This window comes from Homarus americanus, unplaced genomic scaffold (genome assembly GCF_018991925.1).
Source record: "Homarus americanus isolate GMGI-L3 unplaced genomic scaffold, GMGI_Hamer_2.0 scaffold6317, whole genome shotgun sequence".
Classification (NCBI taxonomy): Eukaryota; Metazoa; Arthropoda; class Malacostraca; order Decapoda; family Nephropidae; genus Homarus; species Homarus americanus.
This window is the reverse complement of record NW_024730668.1, coordinates 5,278,955-5,303,029: the sequence shown is the minus strand read 5'-3', so window position 1 is coordinate 5,303,029 and position 24,075 is coordinate 5,278,955.

Below are 24,075 nucleotides of genomic sequence, written 5' to 3'. Positions count from 1 at the left end.
AGAAAGGGAAGGAAGGCGAGAGGGATGATGTAAGAGAGGAAGGGTGAGAGGGAGGGTGGGAGTAAAACTGCCTTAAAAGGGGGAGACTGACGGGTTAATGAGATGGATTAGAGAGAGACAGACAGACAGAGAGACTGCCTGTCTGTTCATCTGTTTGTCTGTCTATTATCTGTTTTGTCTATGTCTGTCTGTTTCTGTTCTTGTTTTTGTTAACTAAGAGATATAGTAATGCAGCAAACTGCATTACTATATCTCTTTTGTTGTTTTTTTAGTAATATATATATATATATATATATATATATATATATATATATATATATATATATATATATATATATATATATATATATATATATATATATATATATATATATATATATATATATATATATATATATATGGAGGAAGAGGAAAGAGGAGGGAAGCGAAGGAAGAATATGAGGGAGGGAAGAAGAAAATGAAGGGAGAAAAGGTAAGGGAAAAGTGTAGGGACGGAGGAAAGTGAGGGAAATGGGCCAGCGAGTGAGGGGACTGAGTAGGCTAAGGGGAAACATATCATTTAAGAGGGGGGAGGGCGGGAGAGAAAGGAGAGTGAGGGGACGAGTAAGGGGATCTAGTGGAATCTCAACACACCCATCACCCTTCCCCCTACACTCTCCCCTCAGCCGGTACGCCTTAGGGCAGTCCCTTAATTACCGGCAGGAAAAGATCCACAAGGGACGTTTTTTACCTAAATTCAGGGTGTGTGTGGAAGGTCCAGGGCGCCTCAGGATGTGTAGCTACTTAATGTCCCGACACCACTTCCCCCGGACCATCACCCGCATGAGTCACTTCCATAAAGAGACTTCTCCACGAGAGAGAGAGAGAGAGAGAGAGAGAGAGAGAGAGAGAGAGAGAGAGAGAGAGAGAGAGACTCTTACACAAGAAAGACAGACTCAGCCACACACTCATCCACTAGAGAGAAAGTCATCCACACACATACAACTTTTCACAAGAGACATGGAGAGACATAAAGATAGTGACACATAAATATAGGGACACGTAAAGATAGGAACACATAAAGATAGGGACACATAAAGATAGGAACACATAAAGATAGGAACACATAAAGATAGGAACACATAAAGATAGGAACACATAAAGATAGGAACACATCCTTAAATGCTGAGACAACATAGGTTCCAAAGAGTCTCTGAATACTGTTTAAATAATTCATAAGTACTGTAGTTGACAGCTCAGCATCTCAATTAAACCTCGACATTAAACACTTCTGCCTAAACTTGCTATTAACAATAACTCCTCACAATTTTACACATCAATAAAGATTAACTAACAGATAGCATATATGTGTATTATGTCTTTCGTTTGTTATATTAATTGTCATTTAGTAGTATATGCGCTTACAGGAGGAGCAGTATACGTGGTTCACATTTGCTAGTTTACTTTACACGGTGCATATTTGCTAGTTTAACTTTACACGGTTCATATTTGCTCGTCTACCTACCTACCGGGGTTCATATTTGTTAGTCTACTTTACACGGTTCATATTTGTTAGTCTACTTTACACGGTTCATATTTGTTAGTCTACTTTACACGGTTCATATTTGCTAGTCTATTTTGCACAGTTCATATTGCTATACTGAAGCGCGGTAATACATTATAACACCAAGTCAGTAATACATGTAACATTTATAATAAGAAATAATATTGTAGATGTACTTGTAGATTCATCTGTTGATATTCTAAAATACATGAAAACAACAAACACTCTTGGTTAGAAAACAGCTTTTCTAAATTCGCAATAATTAGTCACTTCTGCTACGGGTAAATACTGTCTCATTGATTGTGTATATAACGTGAGATTCGTATTGTTTCACACTTAAGTTGAAGCCTCGGTGGTCACTTTGTGCAAACGACCGATCGCCGCTGGCATCTCTACGAGCTAATGGTACAAGGCTGAAGCTTCCCCTAGATGGCGTAGCTTTAATTGGCCTCGCGCGTGTTTCCCATAGACAAATACCTTCAGTCACTCGTCCGCTGCTGGAAGATGTGAAGGGGGAGGAAGAGGGTGTGTGGGTGGTGGAGAGACTTGAGGCTGTGGGGGTGTAAGAGGGAGAAAAGGCTGGTATAGGGTGTAGGAGGGAGAAAAGGAAGTTGTATGGGGTGTAGGAGGGGGAAAGGGGAGGTTGTGAGGGCGAAGGGGGGGAAAGGGAGTTGTAAGGTGTGGGGGAGAAAAGGAGATTATGGGGGGAGTGGAGGGAAAGAGGGTGAGTGGGTGTAAAAAGGAGAGGAGGGAAGTATGGAAGATGAAATAAGTGGGTTTGGAAGAGGAGGAAGTGAGGGTTAAGGAGAAGGAGGCGGAGGAAGAAGACTGATAGAAACTGAAAAGCAGGAGGAAGAGGAAGGATGCGAACAAAAGAACAAAAAGAAGGATGCGAATGAAATAGGAGGATGAAGGATACAGACGGAAGAGAAGGAGGAATATATGTGGTAGTATTAAAAGAGGATATAAGGAGACAGAGAAAGATGAGGGGGTTGGAGAGAAGCGGAGGGAGGAGGGGGGGAGGGATGTGACACTAAAGTATATGTGTAGGGGGGGATGGGGAGGGGAAGGATTGTTAGAGAAGCTGGCAGGGAGAAGGTTGGCTGATTCCTTTTCTTGGGATCCTATAAATGCAAAAATCAATGGATAAGTTTGTCTAGTATCCAGCCGTTAGCCGTGTGGTGGAGATGACGTGTGTGGAGTGGTGGAGATGACGTGTGTGGAGTGGTGGAGGTGTTGTGTGTGGAGTGGTGGAGGTGTTGTGTGTGGAGTGGTGGAGGTGTTGTGTGTGGAGTGGTGGAGGTGTTGTGTGTGGAGGTGGAGGTGTTGTGTGTGTAGGTGTGGTGGAGGTGTTGTGTGTGTAGAGTGGTGGAGGTGTGTGTGTGTGGTGGTGGAGGTGTTGTGTGTGTAAGTGGTGGTGGAGGTGTTGTGTGTGTGGAGTGGTGGAGGGTGGTGTGTGGGAGAGGAGGTAAGGTGTGTGGAGGGTGGAGGTGTTTGGTGGAGGGTGGAGGTGTTGTGAGGAGTGGTGGAAGTGTTGTGTATGGAGGGGAGGTGTTGTGTGTGGAGTGGTGGGAGGTGTTGGGGTGGTGGAGTGGGTGGGAGGTGTTGTGTGTGTGTGGAGTGGTGGAGGTGTTGGTGTGTGTGGAGGTGTTGTGTGGAGTGGTGGAGGTGTTGTGTGTGGTGTGGTGTTGTGGAGGTGTTGTGTGTGAGTGATGGAGGTAGGTGTGGAGGGTGGAGGTGTTGTGTGTGTGTGGAGTGGTGGAGGTGTTGTGTGTGGAGGTGGTGGAGGTGTTGTGTGTGTGGAGGGTGGAGGTGTTGTGTGTGTGGGGAGTGGTGGAGGTGTTGTGTGTGGTGTGGTGTTGTGGAGGTGTTGTGTGGAGGATGGAGGTATTGGAGTGGAGTGGTGGAGGTGTTGTGTGTTGAGGGTGGAGGTGTTGTGTGTGTGAGTGATGGAGGTGTTGTGTGTGGGAGTGATGGAGGTGTTGGAGGTGGAGGGTGGAGGTGTTGTGTGTGGAGTGGTGGAGGTGTTGTGTGTGTGTGGAGGATGGAGGTGTTGGAGTGTGGAGGTGGTGGAGGTGTGGAGTGGTGGAGGTGTTGTGTGTGGGAGGGTGGAGGTGTTGTGTGTGGGTGGTGGAGGTTGTGTGTGTGGAGTGGTGGAGGTGTTGTGTGTGTGTGGGGAGTGGTGGAGGTGTTGTGTGTGTGGTGGTGGAAGTGTTGTTTGTGGTGTGGTGGAGGTGTTATGTGTGGTGTGGTGGAGGTGTTGTGTGGTGTGGTGGGAGGTGTTATGTAGTGTGGTGGAGGTGTTATGTGTGGTGTGGTGGAGGTGTTATGTGTGTGGTGTGGTGGAGGGGTGCTGTGTATGGTGTGGTGTGGTAGAGGTGCCATGTATGGTGTGGTGTGGTAGAGTGGTGGAGATGTGTATGGTGTGGTGGTGGAGATGCTGTATGGTGTGGTGGTGGTGTCGGTGTGGTGGTAGAGGACCCAAGGGTGTGGTGAGATGCTATCTATGGTGTGGTGTGGATGGAGGTGCCGTGTATGGTGTGGTGTGGTGGAGGTGTCGGGTGTGGTGTGGTGAGGTGCTGTGTGTGGTGTGGTGGAAGATGCTATCTATGGTTGTGGTGTGGTGCCGTGTATGGTGTGGTGTGGTGGAGGTGTCGTGTTTGGTGTGGTGTGGTGGAGGTGTCGTGTATGGTGTGGTGTGGTGAAGATGCCGTGTACGATGTGGTGTGGTGGAGGTGTCGTGTGTGGTGTGGTGAAGGGCGCCGGTGTATCAAGAAGGTAAATAGTGGTCAAATTGCACACACCGCTGGACCTCACCGCCTCCCTGGCGCCGCCGACACCCACACGCCTGTGGGGGGGAGGAGGCGAGGAGGAGAGGAGGCGCGAGAAAAGTGTCAGGAAGAGCGCAGGAGAGGACACGGGGAGTTTGGGGATGGAGGAGAGAGCGAGCAGGACAGGGGAGAAAAGTAGAGACAGAAGAGAGATGAACAGAAAGTGAAATAAAGGAACCAAGGAATAGGGATAGAGAAGGGGGGATATAGAAAAGGGGGAAGAGGAATTAGAATAAGGAAGGGAGAAATATGTACGAAATAGTAAGGGTGAGAATAGGAGTTAGTACAGAAGAAAAAAGGGAGAATGAAAGCAGATCCATGGAAAGAGAAAGGGGGAAAGAAAGCGAGAAAATTAAAGATGAAAGGAGGAACCTGAGAAGGGAACATATGCAGGAAGGAAGGAAGGGGGATAAGGGTGAGGAAGAGAGAATATTGGATGAAAGGACAAAATGAAGAGTAAGACGGGAGATGGGTAGAGGGACGTTTGAGTGAGAGGGCTGATGAGGAGGAGAGGGGAGAGATGAGAGGAGAAGGTGGGAGGGGTTCAAAGAAGGAAAGAAAATCGTAAGAGCAGAGGGTGAGTGAATTTAAAGGTGTCAAGAAGTAGGTGGTGGAGAGGAAGAAGAAAATGGTAGAGAAGGGGAAGTAGGTGGTTGGGAGGAGGAGAAAGTGGAAGAGCCAGGAGTAGGGGATAAGGATGTGCGATTAATAAGGAGGTGAAGATAAGGGATGAGATACGAGTGAGAGGATAACACGAAGGACCAAGAGACAATGATTTAAAAGAGAAGAGGTAAAAGAGAGACAGAGACACAGAGAAAAACATTAAAGATGAAATAAAAGAGAAAACAAAGTTAAGGGTCGATAGAGAATAAAGGGAACAAGATAATTTTGAAGGTTAATGAACAGAGATGATGTAAGTAAAGAATAAATATTGGAGAACGATTGGAAGTAGAATGTACAAATGTTAGCGAATTATATGTCATCCATCATTAATGAGGGTCAAGAGCGAAGATGGGGAGAAATGTCCGTGAGAGGAAGAAAACAAAGGGTCGGAGAGTATAGGAGGATGACTCTGGAAAGTTGTGAAGGGAAGGAAAAAGAAGGAAAAGAAGTGTCGGTGAGAGGACAGCGTAAGGAGGAGAGCTACGTTGTGGCAACGGGAGGAAGCAGGGAGAAGGTAGAAATCAGGGAGAGAATGTGAGATGGGAACTGCTCTCGCCTTCCCTCCTGCAACCATGGATAACTACCCCCCTTCCTCCTACATGAACCTCCCTCCTCCCTCCTTCCCTACACCGATCGACAACTCCATCCACCTCCTCCACCTCCCTCCCTCCCTCCTTCCTTCCCAACGCCGATGGACAACCTCTCCCTCCTCCTCTCCCTACACCCATGGACAACCTTCCTCCCTACCTCCTCCCCACCGTGAACAACCTCCTCCCTCTCCCTCCTACACCGATGAACAACCTCTCTCCTCCTCCCTACACCCGTGAACCTCCCTCTCCTACACCCATGGACAACCTTCCTCCCTCCCTCCCCCTACACCCGTGGACAACCCTCCCTCTCTCCCTCCTACACCGATGAACAACCTCCTCCCCTCCCTCCCTACACCCAGGACAACCTCCCTCCCTTCTACAGATGAACAACCTCCCTCCCTCCCTCCCTACACCCATGAACAACCTCCCTCTCTCCTCCCTACACCGTGGACAACCTCCCTCTCTCCCCACACCCATGGACAACCTCCTCCCTCCCCCCCCGACAACCTCCCTCCTCCCTACACCCGTGGACAACCTCCCTCCTCTCCCTACACCTCATGGACAACCTCCACTCGTCCTCTCTCCCTACACCCAGGACAACCTCCCTCCTCCTCCACTCCCTCCCTACACCGGACAACCTCTCCTCCCCCCTCCGCCCTCCCTCCCACACCCCATGGACAACCTCCCTCCTCCCCTCTCCTCCCTCCCCACACCCAGAAAACCTCCCCCTCTCCCCACACCCAACCCCCTCCTCTCACCCATGAACAACCCCCCTACACCCCCAAACCTCATCCTCCCTCTCCCTACACCCATGAACAACCTCCCCTCCACTCACCACCCATGGACAACCTCCCTCCCTCCCTCTCTCCCTACACCCGAGAACAACCTCTCCTCACCCAGACACCTCCCTCCCTCCCCCTCTCCCTACACCCATGGACAACCTCCTCCCTCCCTCTCTCCCCTACACCCATGGACAACCTCCCTCCCTCCTCTCTCCCTACACCACCAGACAACCTCCCTCCTCCCTCTCTCCCCTACCCATGAACAACCTCCCTACGCGACATCCTGCAGTCAGCCTGGCGACTCTGGGCGTGATGCCAAAAAGTGCCTGTAAAGGAACACCTAACCCGGCCCAGGACACACAGGGGTCCGACACCCCTCACTACAAATTCTTTTCTCTTCTCTGGTATATCCTTGACCATGGTGGCTTGGCATTCTCCTCAGTCAGGGTATTACCGCCTCTATAGTCTTCATTTAGGTCAACGACGCCAAATATCTTGCGCTGTGATGGAGGTACTGTAGTGTGTGTGTGCGGGAAGGTGGAGCAGGAGAGTGGAGCGGGGAGGTGGAGAGGGGAGGTGGAGCAGGGGAGGTGGAGCAGGGGAGGTGGAGCTGGGGGAGGTGGAGCAGGGAGGTGGAACAGGGGAGGTGGGCAGGAGGTGGAGCAGGAGGTGGGCGGGGAGGAGGTGGAGCCGGGGAGGTGGAGCAGGAGTGGAGCGGGGGAGGTGGAGCGGGGGAGGTGGAGGGGAGATGGAGGGGGCGGGAGGTGGAGCGGGGAGGTGAATGGGGGAGGTGGGCAGGGGAGTTGCAGCTGTGGGGAGTTGGGCGGGGGAGGTGGAGTGGGGGAGACGGTGTGTGGGAAGTGGTTTATGGGGGATGCAGGTAATAGAAGTTAAATAAATGAATAAATGCATAATCATTGTTTTATTCTATACAAATAATTATTTTTAGCATTCAGTAGTTCAATTCTTGTGTCAGTGAACACGAGAGAGTGTTAGTGAGTATTGCTTCTGGCGTTGTGTAGATGTTTATAACTATTTGTCTGTCTGGTGTCTATCTGCCTGTTTGTCTCTCTCTTTCGTGCCTTTCTGCTTGTTTGCCCATCAGCCTGGTTTAACCTTGCCCAACTAACCCATCCTTACCAAACTCAACCTAACCTAATCATACATTACTTCACCAAACCTATCCTAACTTAACCTAACCTATCCTAACTTAACCTAACCTAATGTAATTCAATCTTAATCTAACTTGACCAAAACCTATCCAAACCTACCCTGACCAGATCTAGCCAAACCTAACCTGACCAAAACTAGCCTACCCTAATTTAGCCTAATCTAACCTAACCTAGCCTAACCTAACCTAACCCAACCCAATAAAATGCAGCATAAATATCCATTATCATTAAGCAGAGGGAAATACCTCTTTCGATAACCCTAGCTTCCCTCCCTCCTCTTCTCCCTCCCTACCTCCTCCACAGTACCTTTCCATCCATCCTTCCCTCCTTTCCTCCCTCCCCCCCCCCCTCTCCTCCCCCATCACCCCCATCCACCCATCCCTCCCTCTTTCCCCCACTTTCTCTCTCTCCCTCCCTGCCTCTATTCCCCACTTCATCACATCAACCTATTCCTTTTCAACACCATTAGTCATGTCTTGGCCTCACAAGCAACCTACCACCTACGATACCTCCACCCTTCTCCTGCTTGCATCCCGCTGTACAATCCGGTGATGGTGGTGGTAAATTAAGTAAATTATTTATCCACAAGCGGGCGAGTCCACCAGGGGGCTCACACATACGATACCTGAGCCAAGATGTTCAGAGACTTGTGTTGTAATGTGGTCACGTTGTATTGCTTATCAACCTTCCTCAACGGGTAAATAAAACAATGTAATAATTACCTATACCAATGATCATCTTCATATCAAACAAACAAAGAGTAAATAATAATCGTAACATTGATGATGATAATAATAACAGAAGCGAAAAAGAAAAAAAGAGAAAAATGGTACAATAATATAATTTTAGTGATATCATTAGTATGGATACAAATCATGAGTATAATAATAATAATAATAATGATAATAGATAATTATACAGCTGAACAAAAGTTTTAAAACAATAGCCATAATCATATTTATCAGTACAGTATATTTGTTTTTATCTGGTAATAAAGTCCAATAAATTGTTTTAAAAATAGCTGAACCAAAAAAGCAAAAACATTCCAAATAAAGAATGTCATGTTAAGTGTCTTAGCTGACGTGTACAATAATAACAGGATATTTTACTACCATGGGCTGGACCTGAGTCTGAAAGGTTCGCAAGTTATTTATTTTCTCATAAACCAACGGCAAGGGAACGAATCGCCTGAGAAACTATATCATTTGGATGAATAACAGGTTAGGTTAGGTTAGATTGATTAGTTTAAATTACGTTAGGTAAGTTAGGTTAATTTGTAATGGATAATTTTGGTGAAGTTATGTTAAATTAGGATTTACGATCCAGTATTGGCAGTTATTGATGTGTGGCGGCTTGAGCGAGTCTCCCGTCATCGCTCTCACATATTACAGAGAAAACCTGACTTAGGATATTTTGAGAATTGTCCCCCGTGGGGTTGTTAAAGTGAGCTATATAACTTATTTCCTATCCAGTAAAGGTATAATTTTAACCGAAGAACTTTTGACGATTATACGCAATGCCGTAACCACCTGGAAGCCGTAGATCAATATAATCGGGTTTCATGAAGTAATATATATGAGGCTGTTAGAAGCGTTCTCAAATGTACAGGTATGGATCTACTGCCTTAATGACTAAATCTATCAGCTACCTACTTTGATAACTGCATCAGGAAAATCGTGCGTGTGTATGTCCGACAGGTAAATTCATGGGTATTTTACATTGCAGAGACGTAATAAAAAGGCAGGTTACTGCGGAGTCTCTACATAACCTGTACTTAGCTTCAACTATTTCCCAGAAGCTCATTTCGTTGTATCTTCATTGGGGTGTCATGGTGTTCGTTGGAAGTATGTAACTATTTCTTTAATTTTCCGAGTTAAGATATTTGACTTTTCATTATTCAACCTGTAATTATTATTTTATTTTTATTTTTTCCTAGTAAAGGCGGGTCCTGGATATCTAAAGGGGGGGGGGGGGTGGAGGAGACTTGATATTAAGGTGATGAATGATGAACAAAATATTGAATAACATTCGGAAAAAGCACGTAGTATAATATATAAAATGTTCATCATAAACTTCATGTATATTCTTCAAGATTAGAGGTGTGATGTACAATACCGAGGACCGTCACCCTCCTGCCTCCCATCTCTTGAGAACACAGCTGCTAGTGAGTGTCTCTGAACTGTTCCTCTGCCTAGAAATGGCGCTGTAGTCTCTCATGAATGTTTAGTACAGTTTTCAATAGGACTACAATGGATCTATTATTAATTACCTTGTGGTATCCCTAGAGTAATGTTTATCAATATTCCTGGCAAGTGAAATGTTGATTCATTCGGGTGGATCATTAAAGCTAACAAACAGATCGTTGAGCCACGGGACTGAAACAATGAACCTGGCAATGATGCCGTTGAATCTTGCACGTGGATCAATGTAATTGTCAGGTGGATTACTTAATTCCCCCATGTCTGGTTCAGTAAAGCTGGTAGTGGATTACATATTGGGGGAGGTGGATAGCACAGCCCTCACGTTGATTATTATCAAAGCCCTTGTTTGATTAGTTTGTGTCCCTGGTCTGACTCATACTGTTCAATGCTTCATTGTTTTTCATATTCGAATTCCTATAAAACCCACTTTTAATTTCGCCTCGATTGCTTTACACCACTCGGGAAAAGATAAAACATGTTTTCCTCACTGTCACCTGTGCTTGCTTGACAATATTAACACGTGTCTTGATGTTATAATGTATTAATATACTTAGACATATAAAGTATTTACGCATGTGCTCTAAGTTAGTTGATACACTTGACATGAAGAATGAAAAATTAATAAATTTATCACACAGGTATACAATAAATTAGCCTTAGGATTTTCTATACCTGTATTTAATGTTTACGTACACGTGTGACTATCCGATTCAGCTCTGTTTGTATGACATTCCACTCTGATTAAACAAATTTCCAAATCATTTAGACAAACTTAAACATGTAAACAAGCACGTACAGCTCTTAGGAAGAAACACCCCACAGTTCATTTATATCACGTTGTTAGAATTTAACCTGAAAAGGACACAAAAACGAATTCACTCACTTGTTCACTACCTTGTTTTTTATGTCTCCGAGGTAAAAATACATACGGTTTATTTGCGTCTCAAATACGTGCGTGTGTGCGTGTGTGCGTGTGTGTGTGTGTGTGTGTGTGTGTGTGTGTGTGTGTGTGTGTGTGTGTGTGTGCGCGTGTGTGTGTGTGTGTGAGTAATTACCTGCCCATGTAGTTAATCAGCAAACACCTGTGCAATATCCAAGGCTAATGAATGAGCTGGAAATAAGATGATTGCAAACTAACATGCACCGTGAGTGAGTGAGTGAGTGAGTGCAGCACGAACAGTAAGTCAAATTGACAGGAGCATTACGAAACTGACGTGGACCGACGAAACTGACACGACCCTCGAGAGACTGACACGAACCTTACCAAAGTGGCACGAATCTCATGAAACTGGTATATACAATACCGACTAACACCAAGCTGACACAGATCTCCCAAGATTTATCAGTGTTACGTTAGATGCGTGTAACAAAGAGAGAAATTACTGTAGGGGGCAAAATACACCTCTCCCCCCTCAGCACACATGCACAAACACAAACATACTCAAGTACAAATGCTAATTCACATCATAATTACACACACACACACACACACACACAGCACACACACACACACTAGTTTTTAACACTCACAATATATTACTACGAGTGTTGGTCGTGTACAAACACATACATACACACACTAGGGGTCGACCGGAAGCATTTTTCAGCGGTAGCAGGAACACTGCCTCGCGTGCCTGTGGTTGTAATTTGCACTGTTGGGTACAGGGCTAAATTGTTAGTCATATGGGTGCCGACAACCCTGCAGCTGTGTGTGTGTGTGTGTGTGTGTGTGTGTGTGTGTGTGTTTTTAATATTTGTTTTATTCATATCTTTCCCGTTTTGTTGAAGCTGTGGTTTTTGTGATATGGTTAACGTGTGTTTGTTTCTCTGGTTCTCTCTTAATTTTGGTTGTGTGAGGTTGTTTGTTTTATAATATGTTTAGTGTGTGTTTGGGTGTGTGGTATGGGTAGTGTGTTTGCTTTTTGGGGTAATGTTATATTTTTTGAGGGGGGTTGTTATGGATGGTGTGTGTGTGTGTGTGTGTGTGTGTGTGTGTGTGTGTGTGTGTTTGAATTTTGGTTTTAGCATTGTTTTGGCTCCATTTGAAGCTGCCGTGTGTGTGTGTGTGTGTGTGTGTGTGGTTTTTTTATGAAAGATTACTTTATTTGTTTTCTGGTTTATAAAACTTTTCGTTCCGTATATTTGGGTTTGGTTTATGTTTGTATTTTGTTTGTTTTTTCATACAAACAGTGAGGAAAATTATTTATTTGTGAATTGTTTGGGTTAAATTTGTTCAAATGTGTATTTATTTGACCCTGATGTGTATTAGTGTGTTTGGTTATATAAGCCATTCCTTTACTTATTTGAATCATAAGCACAATGTAACAAGCTGTCTAAGACGTAAACAAACTCCTAATCTAGTGAGCTGCTATTTTTTAGTTTCGTGCATGTCAAATCAGAAAAGAAGTCCTGACTAAATTAGATAAATATGTATATTAATCTAATTCTTGATATAATGTTAATAATTTTGATATTTGTTTTTTTTACATACACGGTAACAAGTGTTCATAATGTTTCTCTTGAGATGGACCTTATATGACGTCACGGGCACAATGTAAACAAGGTGCACCCGCAACGACAAAGCGGGAAACTGATCTTGATTAAATTTGGGTCACGTTATTTAATTAATTATTTATATATTTCTATTCATCTTTTATTTTATTTTATAACTAAAAGGAGAAAGGAGAGGCCAAGTGGTATGTATTTCTTGTTCAATGCGGTGCTGAGGAAGTGACCACAATTGCCTCAGGACTTTTTATGTAGCGGCAATATTTGTTACTGAGGTTCCACGCAAAACAAAGAAAATATATTCTCAAAATAACTTAAGTTCCTTTGTACTATGAATCTCCCTTAAACCTTCACGCACGCCAAACTTCATAACGGGGTAACATTGCGTCATGCTCTTCCGTGTATAAATAGCGTTTCAATAACAGATAAGAGCGTAATTGTAGAGAATTTTACGATGTATGCTGAGGTAACACGATCTCTCTCTCTCTCTCTCTTTCGTAACTTACAGTGTTTGGCTCCAGTTGCAAATAGTTTCTAGTTACGTCCCTGTGTAAGTTGTGTCGTGGTTTGTGAGGTAATTCCATACAGTGAGGGAGGATTAGTGAGAAGTTATGGGCGTTCACTTACAGGAAGAAATAATAATGCAAGAGGAGAGTAGTTATGGCCAGGCTGAGTCTAGGTTTAATGTATCCGGCAAAATGTGTTGGAATTATCATTTTTTTTTATATATACTGTACGGTGCCTGCTAATTGCCTATTTATCTCCAATTATACTTATGGATGGGTGGATAGACGAACGGATGGATGGATGGACGGACGGATGGATAGATGGATAGATAGATAGATAGATAGATAGATAGATAGATAAAAGGAAAGAAAAGACAGACATAGTATTCTATAAACCACTACACATCCCTCAATATACATTGTAACACAACCAAATATAAAAACATAAAAAACACACAAACATTGTAAAAAAGAACCCACTGAGATCACTAATCAAACAACACCAAACAAGTCAAACAAACACACACAACCAAACACTCCATTTAATATCTCAGAACAAGACAAAGACATTATCCCCTCTCTCTCTCTCTCTCTCTCTCTCTCTCTCTCTCTCTCTCTCTCTCTCTCTCTCTCTCTCTCTCTCTCTCTCTCATGACAGATACACAACAAACGTCACTCTTATCTCCTCACTTTCCCCCTCCATCATTCCAGGTGGGTGTTATTTTCCCATACAATTATAGACACAGGATCATAGACGCGTGAGACTTAGACCATCGTAATATGGGCGCAAAGGTGTAATTTCATAGGTAATAAGAACCCTTTTGTGGTACCTGTGTTTGAGTAATTTCACCGTTACCTGTATTGAGCTACCTGTGATCTTGTCGATTAGAGGGTGTGCGTGCGTGCGTGCGTCTGTCTGCCAAGTGTGTGTGTGTGTGTGTGTGTGCGTGTGTGTGTGTATTAGAGAGTATTGAATGTTGTGGGAGTAGTTGTGTGTGTATGTTAGTAGTCAATTGCAGTATATGGTAAAGTATAACTGAATATAATGTGTTAGTATGGTGTATGATGAGTGTACTGTATAGTGGGATCTGCTTATAGTGAGATATGATGGTGATAGTCTACAGTACATAGTAGTAAATTAAATGAGTGAGGGTAAATGGTGAAGTAGTGTGTTTGTTTATGGTAAAGTATGGTGTCGATAGTGGATGATTGTAGGGGGATGGTTATGACTGATGTGATTGGCAAGTGTAAAAAGATTAATACGTGTTATGATTGGTGGGTGTAAAATGATCATTAGCATTGCGATTAGTGATATAGAAACATGGTAGGTATCATGTGAACTGTAGTGTCGAGATGTACCGGTCACTTCAAAAAGTCCGCGTCTCCTTCTGAACGAGTCAGTATCGAAACTAAATGAAATACTGCAGCACCAGCAGTGTTGAGATCCTGAACTACACACACCTGAGAGTGTTCTTGGTTATAATGTCCCTTACCTGACGATGTTATACACATTTCCTCTAACATTCCGTTCTGAATGTAGTAGTAAAAAGATAAAAGCAAACAAATGATTCCTCACTTCCTCTTTCACTAGTGTTGTCACCCTGGACCTACAACAAACAAATGATTCCTCACTTCCTCTTTCACTAGTGTTGTCACCCTGGACCTACAACAAACAAATGATTCCTCACTTCCTCTTCCACTAGTGTTGTCACCCTGGACCTACAACAAACAAATGATTCCTCACTTCCTCTTTCACTAGTGTTGTCACCCTGGACCTACAACAAACAAATGATTCCTCACTTCCTCTTTCACTAGTGTTGTCACCCTGGACCTACAACAAACACTAGTGTTGTCATTCCCTCACCTTCCTCTTTCACTAGTGTTGTCACCCTGGACCTACAACAAACAAATGATTCCTCACTTCCTCTTTCACTAGTGTTGTCACCCTGGACCTACAACCCTGGACCTACAACAAACAAATGATTCCTCACTTCCACTAGTGTTGTCACCCTGGACCTACAACAAACAAATGATTCCTCACTTCCTCTTCACTAGTGTTGTCACCCTGGACCTACAACAAACAAATGATTCTCACTTCCTTTTCACTAGTGTTGTCACCCTGGACCTACAACAAACAAATGATTCCTCACTTCCTCTTTCACTAGTGTTGTCACCCTGGACCTACAACAAACAAATGATTCCTCACTTCCTCTTTCACTAGTGTTGTCACCCTGGACCTACAACAAACAAATCTTGTAACATATAGTTAAAGATGATTCGACCCAAATGACATCTTATCGTCCATCACCAGCTAAATCTCTCCCGGCGACGAGAATGTATAAAACTGTATCACGCCCTATTTTTACTACAAGATTGGCTCACTTGTTTTAATACGAATTTACACATTTTAGTGTGGTAGTCTGACCCAATACAGGAGTCGCAGACGCGAGGGCTCGGAGCAGAGATTGTGTGCTGTAAACAAGTCATGTTGTTCGGCCTCATCATCTCTCGGACGGGCATCACGTCCCACGTGAAGGACAGACTAAAGAAAGCCAACCGGCCTATTGCAGACTCCTTATGTTCTTATATCTAGTGATTTGGTTAGATTTGGTTAGGTACTGTCACCAATCGTCGTAGCCACACAAACTGTTGCCGTTTTGTAAGAACATTTATAAAGGTACTACTGTAGGTTCATAGACATTAGTTAATCCTCTCCACCTAATAATCATTTTTACTTTAGAACAAACACATCCTTGAGATCCTGCCAATATATAACCCGGTATAAGTGGCGACTTTCTCCTTAACCTTTAACAATATTTTTAAAGGACTTAAGCGGGATAGAAGGTTAATCTGATTTTTTTTTCTTTCCAGGTAAGTGAAAGTTAACAGATCCTCGAGGGACCGTAACACATCACACTTCAGGTATGTCCAAGTCAGTATTTGCTCGGGAGTTTTAAGTCTCCGCTAACTGAGTAAGTCGTCGTTACCTCCCGTGTTGGAAGTCAAGACACGTTTGCTGTATAAAGCCACTCGGAAAATTTTCTTAATCCAGCGATGTTCTTGATAGTGACTTGCGTCACTCAACTTCCGGAACTTTGATTTCCTTTACGCTATTATTACATTGCCTTTTAAGTTATTTTACATTCCAGTATCATGCATCCTCTTATAACTGGCATGTTGTCCAGTGTTTCTTGTGATTACCAAAGAATGGGTCCAGAGTGTATCAAAATATGCAAAAGTAATTTTTCACGGCACTTTTAGCCATACGGGACTAAATCTGGATTCAGTCAGATCTTGGTGATCCTTCCTGGAACGAGGAGGACGTCCTAACTGACCCACATCAGGGCCTGGGGGGCGAAAATGTAATAATAATAATAATAATAATAATAATAATAATAATAATAATAATAATACATAGTAAAAATAATAATAATAATAATAATTCATAGTAAAAATAATAATAATAATAATAATAATTCATAGTAAAAATAATAATAATAATAATAATAATTCATTAAAAATAATAATAATAATAATAATAATAATAATTCATAGTAAAAATAATAATAATAATAATAATAATTCATAGTAAAAATAATAATAATAATAATAATTCATAGTAAAAATAATAATAATAATAATAATAATTCATAGTAAAAATAATAATAATAATAATAATTCATAGTAAAAATAATAATAATAATAATAATTCATAGTAAAAATAATAATAATAATAATTCATAGTAAAAAATAATAATAATAATAATAATTCATAGTAAAAATAATAATAATAATAATAATAATAATAATAATTCATAGTAAAAAATAATAATAATAATAATAATTATAAAAAATAATAATAATAATAATAATTAATAATAATAATAATAATCATAGTAAAAATAATAATAATAATAATAATAATAATAATTCATAGTAAAAATAATAATAATAAAAATAAAAAAAATAAAAAAAAAAAAATAATAAAAATAATAATAAAAAAAATAATAATAATAATAATAATAATAATTAGGAAATACAAAAATGTAAAAAAAATCAATCTTGAGAAACAATATATGTATGCTGTGTTGTCAATAGAAAGAGAAACAATTGAGACCCTGCAAGTGTGTGTAATTGAAGCAGAAAGTCAGATCAGCAACCTGGGACTTGGTCACAATTTTCGTGATGCCATATGTCAGCAGGGTCTACCATTAGACAACACATTTTGCTTCCAATATCTTCCCAGGCGGTAGTACCTCTCTGTTTGATAGCTGCCTACTACCTACTACCATAGGCGCACGCTTATAGATATTTGAAGGAATCTCAGTATTCCTACTTAAATGTCGTGTTTTGCTTTTCAAATAAAATATGTTGTGGTAAATACGGTGCTCCCTGGCAGGCACGAATTGTTCCCCAACATTGTCACCAAAGGCTCTTCAGTTTTTAGGGCTAAGCCCAAAGACGAAAACATAAGTTGATTATTTTTTTTTTACTGTAATTTGGAAGCACATAGCTGCATCCTCTTGAATCTGTCGATTTGTTTTGACCGCCTATGAGCAGGACACACACAAACTTGCAGGTGTAAAATGTAAAATTATAGTTATCACTCCTGGGATGTTAACCTTAAAGAAGTTTTGGGTAGACAAAGTCTCTTGAAGTTTTTGGTTAGATAGCTGGTTCACCCTCGGCACACCCCTACTTCACCTACTGTAGCTGTGACTGAGTACCTAACTTTACAGTTGGGCAAGTGAAGATGGTCGAGTGCAGTGCTGGCCAAATTGCCCCCTTTGCATACCTAAAACAGGGTTAGTTTAAACTGTGCCGTATACCTACTGACCTTCACGCCTATACGGAATTCATTTTAATAGACTACGGCGTCAAGTATGATGTGTTTCTGCTCAATCAGTTTCTATACATTTTCTATGGTATATAGGATAAAAATTAACCATAAGATTACAGTATTTCTGCGACAATATTAAACAATGTTATTAGAAAGGATATATATGCTTGTCTCTGTGACCTGTGTTTACTGTTAAACATGATTAAGTTTAATGATTGGGCGCCATGTCCTAATGAATGTTTACGTGACCAAGAAGAAGTAAAAATTTGTAAACGTAGTTGTAAAATAGTAATTAATAGTCTAAAATAAGATAATAATTTGTAACAATCATTTGCACATGGCGGCGTAAGGGAGTCCATGTAGGTGCTGAGACCGGCTATTATCAGCCGTGGAAGTGTGGATTAAGGTCGCATGATGATGCCCGGAGACACAGTTGGCTGTTTGATGATGTATTAACTTAGATGAACGAAATATATAGACAGAAAAGAATAAGAGCAGAATTGTACATATGATATAAAAATTATAACAATAGCAAGTTAAATTTACTTTTTTGCGGGTTAGATTAAATATAATCGACCTCGATATTATTTGCATGCTTGTTATTAAAATCAGTACAAAATATGGTGTAGTTTAGAGCCTTGAGGTATATCAGAGAATAAAGGTTGAGTGGCTCCCGCCATAGCCAGCAATAACCTGTTTTTTGGTTTCTCAAGTTTAAAGATTCAAAATGGGTAGTGCGTCCCCAATTGTTCACTGTTAACATTTTAATACATGTTTAGGGGATCCGAACGGTTCAGAAACACCTGTTGCGGTATTTTTTCTTTACATTTTTTTTGAGGGGGGTGCGGGTGCAACAGGCCCATGGCCTATGCCTTCCCGCTGCTGGGTGGGATTTGGCTGGTGGTGGACGATAAGATGTCACTTGGGTCGTAATTCAATATTTGTATGTTATATCTCGTGCATAAGGGGCTTTTCACATAAGAAATAAACGCCTTGCATTTGTTACATCATATATATTTTATGTAAAACAGATACATGTTTAGACATATTATTGAGAGTAATATATATTATATTGATATTTCTGTATTGTAATAATGATCAAGGGCATAATTTACACATGTATTAAGACATTTTGCCTTGAGAACTTTAATAACCTGCCGTCTTCAGCTGGAGTGTGTCTGTGTGAGTGCAGGGTGGTGTAATGCGTCTAGTGTGGCAGCATGAGGTTAGTGTTAAGGTGCAAACACTGCTTGCTTCCTCTCGCTTTCAGCTGCCGCCACTGGCTAACCCTTGTGGTGAACAGGGAAGCAGCCTTGCGCAAGTCTTCCCTGCCAGTACACAGCTTCTTCACCATCAAGACTCCTGCTGTACCTCCTCGTGGCTAGACCAGCAGGGGATCTCGGTGCAGCAGTGGGCCCCAAAGGGACGTCGCATAGGACCACCGGCATGTGGATACACCCTGGCGCTTATCAACCATTGCCCAGAACGAAAAATCTGCGGTGAAGCCCCGCATCAGGCAGACGTGCTTATAGAGCTCCAGTAAGACTCCAACGGCAGAATTGGTGGAAGAGGTGACCAACGCGAGAAGCCAACGACTGCACCAGTGGACGAAGGCATTGCAAGATGGACAGGCTACTAAAGCGAAACCGAACAAACTGGGCAACTCTCCTCCCCAGTCGTTGCAGCTACCAACACCACTGAATCAGGAAAGGGGAGATCCAAGATGTGTGGTTGTAGCCTTTGCTCCTGCCTCCCCACATAAATCAAATCACGTGCAGCAATCATCCAGCTCATCATAATTTTCATCATCAACAAAACCCCTAAGCCCCCAGAATTTCTATTGCAGCAAACGAGTGGCGACGAGGACATGCATATATGACTGCCGGGAGTCTCTACAGGAGTAGTCACAAGTCTGCACGTGAGCAGCATCGATAAGATAGTCGCTTATTCACTGGGATCTAGGCACCATTGCAATACACTCCTGTCTGTGCGACTGAGCAACCCTTTCCAGGAGACACTGCTCACCGCACATGGGAAGGGGCTAGAAAAGGTGCCCTAAACATTGACTGCCTAAAAAAAAAAAAAATCACTGGCCAACCGTACCCAGTAAGGTCATCAAAATGCAGTCGAAAACATAATCATAATCACAGATCAAAGCAAAAATAAACTACACTACCTCTTATGGTCGCTGCATGGAATATTAGGACCCTTCTGGATACTGGCACAAATGAGCGTCCTGAAAGAAGAACCGCCATTGTGGCAAAAGAGCAGCCATTAGAGTAGAGAGTCCTGGTTCCCTGACGAGAGTCGACTCCCAGAACGGGGTCCGGTAATACCTTCTTATGGAAAGGTAAGCCTGCTGTGGAGAGAAACCGCATTTATGGAGTTGGCTTTGCCATTCGCCAATCCATCCTACATAGGCTAACTGATGTTCCTGTTAGGATCAACGAGCGTCTCTTGACGTTTCGAGTCCCACTGAATCACTTGCATGACGTAAATGCATATGCACCAACACTGGATGCAGAGGATGACATCAAGGAGGCCTCTTACGCCAACCTTTACAGTGCTAACCTCTATCCCCAGAGAAGATAGCGTTGAGCTCCTAGGTGACTTCAGTGCCTGAGTTGTTAGAGACGCTGACATATGACAGGGAACCATAGGGAGAAATGGAGTGGGCAAGTGCAATCCCAACGACTTACTCCTCCTCAGCAAGTGTGCTGAACACAACCTCACTATCACCAACACCTTGTTTAGGCAGGCCGACAATTTCAAAGGTTATTTGGCAACACCCACGATCCAAACATTGGTATTTCATTCACTACACCATTGTCGGGGAAATATATTGCCGAGATGTTCTCAATCACCCGAGCCATGTGTGGCTCAGACCACTGTGACACAGATTATCGGCTCGTCAAAGCCAAACTCTCCCTTCACATCGCACCAAAACGGCGAAGGCAACAAGATTCCAGAAGAGGTTTTAACACCAAGCGACTGGAGGATCAAGCGGTAAAACATGCTTTCAGGGAGCAGGTCGACGATGGGCTGAAAAACAACCCAACAACAAACGACCTTAATCCAAATGCCGAATGGAGTATCCTCGACGCTGTCATAACAAAAACCTGCAGCAAGACCCTCGGCCAGATCGAAAGTAAACACCAGGATTGGTTTGACGAAAATAACCATCAAACAATCGCACTGGTAGATGCTAAATGTGCTGCTATCACTGACGGATCAACCCTCAGCTATCCTTCATCCCTGGATGAGGTCGCTACTACCATCAAGCTGATGAAAAATAACAAAATCACAGTACCTGAAGGAATCCTACCCGAGGTGCATAAAACAGGAGAACCTCTGCTTGCCAGCCGTCTCCAATTCTCTCCTGGAGAATATATGGGGGAAGGATAAAATCCCCACAGCTGTTAAAGACGCCTCCATCGTAAATATTTATTAAAACAAGGGAGATCAGTCAGACTGTGGCAACTACCGCGGGATGTCGCTGCTGTCCGTAGTTGGCAAGAATATCACCTGAGTCATCATATACAGATTTCTTCCTCAGGTGGAAAATTTCCTCCCAGAATCTCAATGTGGCCTTATACCACCACGTGTCACCACTGACATGATCTTTGCTGCCCGCCAGTTACAGGAAAAGTGCAGAGAACAGCATCGTGACTTGTACTTGGCCTTCATTGACCTTACTAAGGCCTTCGACTCGGTCAACAAGGATGTCCTCTGACGGACACTTAACTCGTATTGCCTGCCCACGAAAATTCATCGTCATTGTGAGGCAACTCCACGATGGCATGAACGGCAGTGTCCTGCACAATGGCTCCTAGTCTGAGTTCTTCCCCATCCAAACGGGGGTAAAACAAGGTTGTGTACTGGCACCAACACTTTTTTCCATTTTCTTTGCTGCTTTCCTTACTCGTGCCAGTGCCAATTTAGACGGCAGGGTGGGCATCCAGTACCGGGTGAAGGGTTTTTTTAACATAAGACGACTCCAGACAGCAACAAAGGTGTTGACAGCTTCCATCACTGAACTTCCATATGCAGACGACCTCACCCTCGTCGCTCACACTGAACGTGACCTACAGGAGATCTTGAACACCTACAAAGAAGTGTATGGACACTTCAGCCTTGAGGTATATGTGCGTAAGACTCAGATTCTCTTTCAGTCTTCCCCTGCTTCAACCACACCTTCACCATCCATCCAGGTTAACGAAACTACGTTCTCTAATGCTACCCACTTTCAGTTCCTTCGCTCCCACCTGTCCACCATCGTGGACATTTTTGTTTGTAACATTTTGTAACAGTGTATTTAGCCAGAAAAACACAGATACAGAGTGGATAATAATAACAATATTAACATGGCTGAGCCAGTTGAGAACCTGAGCTCTCTTTGAGGCACCTCATATATACTATACAGTTATCTCAAGGAAGTATTATGTAACATTTAGTATCATCTGGAATAGTACAATAGCATGGTGGTAATAAGTACATCTCATAGTGTTACCACGGTTATCACTTCAATATTTATTTATTTTATTATTTATTAGTTTTGTATTTAATTTTATTTTTATTATTATTTTGTTTTATTTATTTATTTATACATACATATACACATACATATACATATGTACACATATATATATATACATATATATACATATACACACACATACATATAAATTAGAGTGGAATTTAAAAACATAAGTATAATGGGGGAGCAGTATAACCTGGGTTGTACAGTAATAAGGTTGAACAAGAGGACAGAGCTGTCAGGATTATGTCTAGTTGGCAATTATGTTTATTGCAATGGTAATTACTTATTTATTTATATGATAATTTCCGATAAAACGGATTTGGTGGTACAATAAAAGCAGGTACTGTAAATATAGTAAGTGTTACAAGAAATATTAATACTTCGACAATAGATATTTTTTTAGAGATGATTTAAAGGAAGGGAGCGTAGTCTTTGCTCTGATGTGTGGAGGTAAGTTGTTCCACACCTTCACACCATGATATTTTATGGAGGTCTGGGACTGAGAGGAGCGCATGGGGGGTGGTCTTAGTAGCTCTGGGTGCCTTAAGTTGTATCTCTGATTATTCCGGAACTGGAAGTAATTATTGTCAAGCAAGTGATTGATAGATTTGTAAACAAAGAGGGCACAGCAGTAGGTGTTAATATCCTCGAATTTAAAAAATTTAAATATAGCAAATTTTTCGTTTGTGTGATCTGTTTTTTTTCAAGTAGGTCATTGTCCGTACAACTCTCTTTTGTGCAGTAACCAGAGATTGTGTTTTTGAAGAGCCAGAGGCCCCCCATAGTGTGTGACAGTGTATCAGGTGTTGGTAAACAAGATCATGATAGATTTCTTTCAACATCGGATCAGAAGTGCATCTGAATCCTTTGGCAGGCTCTGTACTCATGTTTTCAGCTCTAGTGGGCTTGTACATATATTGATCAGTGATCCTCTCCACCCTGCAGTATGGCAGCGAGACATGGGTCACATACAGGAGACACATCAAGGCATTGAAAACTTTCACCAAAGTAGTCTGCGTTCCATTCTTCGATTTCGCTGGGAAGACAAGTGAATATATGCCAGTATTTTCACTGACACCAATTGTAGGAGCATCGAGACTACCATTATCCTTGAGAAACTACTTTGAACTGGTCATGTTACCGGCATGGACGACAGGAGACTGTCAAAGCCGCTACTTTACAATCACCTAACGAATGGTGAACGTAACAATGGCGGGCAACGGAAAAGGTGTAAAGATAGTTTTAAGATAAACCTAAAAAGTCCCAATTTCACATACTTACCTGCGGGACGATTACTCCACACCGTAACGCTTGGAGGAGCACCACACGAGAAGCTGTCACTACTTTCGAGTTAGCCCGACTGCATACCGGGGCAGACAAAAAACAGCGCTGGAAAGACACTGCCATCGCCCCTCCAACACTAGATGTAGCCCTCCACACGTAGAACATCTGTGGACGGCCCTGCCGGTCCCGTATCGGCCTCTCGAGTCACCTCAGAGCTTGCCAACAATAGTGACATCTTTAATAACTCATATCACTGAATCATAGCTGGATGATCGTCATACATAAGAACATAAGAAAATAAGGATTCTGCAATAGGCCGGTTGGCCTGTGCATGGCAGCTCCTGTCGAGAGTTACTACCACTCTCTATCATCCATGAATCTATCCAGCCTCCTTTTGAAACTTTCCAGCGTTCCCTCACTTACTACAAAGTTGCTAAGCTTGTTCCACTCGTCCACCACCCTATTTGTGAACCAGTTTCTTCCTATCTCCCTCCTAAACTCGATTACGAGTAACAGCAAAGTAGTAGTAGTAGTTGTAGTGTGTGTGATTGTGTGATTGTGTGAGAGTGTGAGTGTGATTGCGCATGCGTGCGCGCGTGCGTGCGTGCGTGCGTG